The sequence below is a fragment of the Lepus europaeus genome, unplaced genomic scaffold (genome assembly GCF_033115175.1).
Source record: "Lepus europaeus isolate LE1 unplaced genomic scaffold, mLepTim1.pri SCAFFOLD_360, whole genome shotgun sequence".
Taxonomy (NCBI): Eukaryota; Metazoa; Chordata; class Mammalia; order Lagomorpha; family Leporidae; genus Lepus; species Lepus europaeus.
The window spans coordinates 5684-11039 of record NW_026909233.1 but is presented as its reverse complement, the minus strand read 5'-3'; the positions used below and the strand labels follow the sequence as shown (position 1 = coordinate 11039).

Genomic DNA, 5356 nt, shown 5'->3' with positions numbered 1-5356 from the left:
CCAAACTATCACGAATATATTCCCAAAAAAGAAATGCATTGTGAATGTTATTCTATTTTTTGTGCAGTCTCCACACAAGCATGTAGATGCTTAGAAGGGGACAAATTTTACAACTTTGGCCTAATAAGAATTGGGTAAGGTTTAGCTTTCATAGTATTTGTTGCTGCCCCTGCTTTACTAACATGATATGGATATTGTCATCTTACAAATTGGTCATTTTAAGAGTAGTTAATTTTGAAATTATTTCAAACTTACAGAAATACCATGAGTGAGTCCTATTCATTGAGAATGCCCAGTTATTATCCTTTTAGCACTTTTGCCTCTGACCCACCTTAGGGGGGTCCCTCCAGTGTTCCTTTCTGAGAAAATGTGGGCCCTGTATTATCAGAAGCACGGTGGTTTGATGCTGGGCTCTGCTCAGTCTCCCATCTATGCTATGATGGATGCTATCAACTTGGTATTTAGTGAATTTCTGCCAGATTGATTCACACACAACCTTTTAAGGATTTTTTAAGTGTGTTCTTATGCGAAGGGAAGGAGTGTTGGAGATCCAGAGTCTCAAGGTTGAGACATTTTCGGCCCGAAAGGGGAAGAATCCGCTTCCGCCACTGCACCCGGCCCATGCCAGCCCTTGCTTCCTGCGTCCAGCCTGATGCTGCAGTGCCGCCTCTTCCTAGTCTCCCTCCTCAGCTCTCCCTCCATGTCGCGTGGTCGCCGGGCACCGGGGCTGCAGCAAGGAGTCCCCCAGAGGCCAGTTGGGCAAGGCGGGCAAAGCTAGCAGCATCCTGAAGTTTACATTAAACTTCTCCTAGTGGAACCCATGACTTCTGGTCAGGACGCTAAAGTTGTGGCTGAACTGCAGGCACAGTGAGGTCAAGAGGGCAAGGGCAGCTCTCGTCTGATGAATGGTCCTATATCTCAAACCACTTCTCAAACAAGTTCCATCCCAGCTTTGAGTCAGGTACCGACAACTAAAGTTTCTGAGCTAAACCCTAATGCGAAAGTGTGGGGGACTTATGTTACATTTGGAAGCAAGTAGTGTAGCTGTCGGTTTGAGTGCTGCATGGGAGGAGACAGCTGGGCATGGTGCAGACTGCAGCCTGCAGGGATTGGATGTCAATGGTGATGGTGACAAAGTCATGAGAATGAAGCATTACCAGATTTACCTGAGTCAAAACAGACATGAATGCTTTGGCTCTGGATCATGCAGAATACAAATCTCTACCTGAAAACAGTGAAACAGGAGGAAATGCATCTCAACCAGAAAGCCAGGAAGATTCTCAAGAAGTACTTAAAAAAATTGGAATTCTGTTTATCTAGGGAGACTCTTGCTAGTGCCATCTATCTTACATCACAGATGGATAGTGATCAGTATGCTCTAATTACAATGGTAGCTAACCTTGACCATATCAAGAAACTCAGTACTAGTGTGGATTTCATTGTTGAAGTGCTAAGGTGGATGAGAAGGCAGAAAAAGTAAGGCCAAATCAAAATCATTGCATAGTAATATTGCGAGAAATATCTGAATCTACCCCTGTGGAAGAAGTAGAAGCACTATTTAAAGGAAATAACTTACTGAAATTTATAAACTGTGAATTTGCCCATAATGATAATTGATTTATTACATTTGAAGCAGAAGTTGATGCACAACAGGCTTACAAATACCTGCGAAAAGTCAAAACTTTTCAAGGAAAACCAATTAAAGTGCAGCTAAAAGCAAAGGAAATAGCTATAATCCCATTTTTGCCAAAGAATGGATTTAGGTCTCTCTACATGAACCTTTATACATAGCAGTGTTACACATCATTTATTTACCTCCAGTATACAGTCCCCAACAAGAGTTTCCTCTGTACAGCCTGACTGCTCCCAGACATTGTCATTAATGCATAGCTATTTCAATCCACCCTTGGTAACTATTTCCAAATACTGGATTTATACATGGGTTTACATCTCCAACCTTCAAGCCTGCAGCCTCTCCTCTGACTTCACTCATACAGTATCCTCCCAGAAGCAGGAAAAATTCCTTTGGCTATAAGAAGAAAAGGGAGGAAAAGTTTACAAGCAGCCAAACTCAGTCTCCAACACGACCAAAGCCTCCATCACAAACTTTGAACTGGGGCTGTCCAACTTCCCCCCATTACCTGGAGCTGAGGCAATTTGAAGACAGAGGACTTGTTTGAAAACAGCCTATCTAGCTTGATAATAGGATTATCAAAGGAAAGGAGCCCCCATGCAGATGCAAGTAGGAACACTATTCCTGTAGTGGTCCCCAGAGAGCCCTCACCGCTGGCTTCTTGTGCTGTATCAGCAATGTATGAATGATCCCCATCCCTAGCTCATTTACCTGAGGATCCCAAGGTGGCAGAAAAGCAGAGGGAAACCCTCAGTGTGGACAGACTACCTTCTGTCCTTACTACAACTGTGTGTAAATCAGAGCAGGTGCATGGAGCTGCCACAGAATTGCAAATGCCCAGATTTGTCAGAGAACGAGTAGAGAGCCACCTTCTTCTCCACTGCAACCCTCAAAAGAACAAAAGTCAAATGATGGCAGTTGTAGGAAGGAGGAGAAGAAGCTTTCTGCACCTGTGTGGAAATAGAGGGAGCCCCCTGTCCTCAAGTCCATTCCATTCCCAGAGTCCCCAAAGACCAGGGGAAGCAGCCTGGGCACTGGCCCTCACCACCAGCTGTTGGAAAGTGTCTTCACAGAGGACAGAACACTACCCGCAGGTCTCATCAGTAAAAATTCTATGTCTGGGAGGGGTTGCAAAGAGCTGCGTTAGCCACAAATGAAACACTTTTCCCACTCAGTATGAGGATGAGTGGTTGGTTGGGCAGTTGCAGTATCTGTGAGCCCCATGGAATGCCTGCAAGTTATTTTTTCTTCTGTGAGTCAGATTCTCCCCCTCTAAAAAAACTATTTTTCAGGATTTAATTAATAGAAACCTTATTTTTCATTGGTGCTTAACTAGAGGTGATGTTTAAGTCTGATTTTTTAGGATAGAAAATGCATTTATCCCAACAGATTGGTGTTTTCTGTTAAGCCTCTGTGTGGTTCTGAATGCAAGCTATATATAGTGAATTTTTCTAAATTAAGGGAACTATACTACTTTATTTTTTTAAATAATATTGATCTACAAGTGCGTATCTCAGATGCCCCAGCAGATGTATGAGGGCTGTCAAGGGTGGCCTTAGCCTCAAGGTGGAAGGGGGTTGGCAGTGTCAGGTCGCTGACATACTGGCATGGGAGCTGTGCTTTCATCTAAACTGTTAACAAATAATTCTAGCATTTAAAAATACATATAAATGTACATATAGGCCTTTTTTGATCCAGTGGGCAGAAATAATCTGCAGAGAACACCCTAGAGAAACCTGAAAGCTTTGAGTTTTGACATCCTGTCAGCAAGTAGCCAGCTTCTCCCCTCAATTGCAAGTGGCTATTACCTAAAATCAATTCAAAACAAGTGAATAGAACCTAAATGAAAATATACTTTTTTGGCCACTGACATGCTGCCAGTATGTTGTATCATGAAATGGTTTGGATCCCTGTGAGCTGGCTGCTCTGGCTCTTGGCCTAGTGCACCTGCTCCATGCACATTTCTGTCCATGTTCCCCCAACCCCCAGGCACTCTTTCAGAAGAGTTCTCATCTTAACTCCATGACAATGTCTTCCTGAACCTCTGCATCAGCACATGGATTTAAAAGTTATGTGTGAGAGTAGTGTTTGTAGTTTTATTCCCCTCTTTGGCTGGTGGAGGACAAAAATTGTTGCTCTTTTTACCTCCAAGATGAGGGTCTCATTGATTCACTTCTAGAAGTGTTGTACTTCTGAACAAGGAAGCACTAAAGTTATCAAGTTTATAATAAATTTAAATATAAATTATTTTGTCTTAAAATGCCTAAAATTATTCTCTTTATTTGACAGATAGAGTTATATAGTGAAAGAGAGAGACAGAGAGAAATGTCTTCCTTCCATTGGTTCATCCCCCAAATGGCCACCATGACCAGAGCTATGCCGACCTGAAGCCAGGAGCCTGGTGCCTCCTCCTGGTCTCCAATGTGGGTGCAGGGGCCCAAGTACGTGGGCCATCCTCCACTGCCTTCCTGGGCCACAGCAGAGAGCTGGACTGGAAGAGGAGCAACTGGGACTAGAACCTGGCACCCATATGGGGTGCCAGCACTGCAAGTGGAGGATTAACCAAGTGAGCCACGGTGCTGGCCCCCAACATTTTTCTTTAATTATTCTAAGCAGCAGACATTAAAATATTTCCTGCTACATGTAACCATACAGTTTATTCCATAAAATGTTATTTAACAAGACTGAGGTTTTTTTTAAAAAAAAATATTTTCATCCAATATTTAAAGGCTTGAATTGCATTTAAACTTGAAAATGACTTTGCTTTAACTTTTGTATAAGACAGCTAAGAGTTCATGGAGACACCCCAGGTTGACATGAGTGGATCATAATTACTCAATTTCTGTGTGTGTATTTTGTCACTAGTTTTACTGAGTAAGCATACCATAGTACAAGAACTAGCAGCAGTTTTTGTAATATACCTTAAGGATCTTAAACAGGTGATCTTTTTTCTGATTGTTGAAAAATCCTGTAAATGCAAATAGTTGGTACTGTATTAGATATGTGCACTTTGGGAGTGTGCTTTGCTTGTACAGTTGTAAATAATCTGAACATATTAAAAAAAGGTTCCCTACAGAGAAAATCTGATAAAATTATTGATATATTATAAATGTTGATGTTGAGCTGGATGTAGATATACTTAATGCTGTGGTTTGAATGTTATTTTAATTTGTTGAGTTTTTTTTTTTCCCCCTCTCATACTGGTGTGTTGAACTGGCTTTGCCTATTTGCTGCAAAAGGGAAAAGGAAAGTTTTATTAAAAGCTGTGAGATGTTTTTATACTCTCTTTCAAAATATGCAAATGCATATTAGTCATATTTAATGTGAAAGAGTTCTGAAGACAACGTAGTAAGCAGGAACTGGTAGGATCTTTAAGTCAAAATGGAAAATGATCTACTAATTTGAATCATATATTACTAAGTGTGATTTACCCTACCAGAGAAAACCTGCCTGGTGTCTCTCATTGTTTTCTTCAGAGAAGTAGTCATTATTCAAAGATGAAGAAATACACATATTGCTAATAAGTTTCAAATGCCTGATTAAGGAATGGGAGAATTAATTTCTTGGTAGCTGTCAGACTGCTGGACCAAAAACTCAGAAATAATTGACCTCTTCAAACCAAACCAAGAGATGCTGTAAACACTCAAAGAATAAGTTCTGAGATCTGGGGCCCTTTGTGTCATTTCTTAGTAGCAGATGCCAGGGTGTGCTCAGCCATCCCTG

The 5356-nt window shown here is 41.4% G+C and overlaps 1 pseudogene; it reads left to right on the top strand.

Moving 5' to 3' along the window:
- Nucleotides 1-820: 820 nt before the first annotated feature.
- LOC133754977 (la-related protein 4B-like) lies at nucleotides 821-2740 on the top strand (annotated as a pseudogene).
- Nucleotides 2741-5356: the final 2616 nt, after the last annotated feature.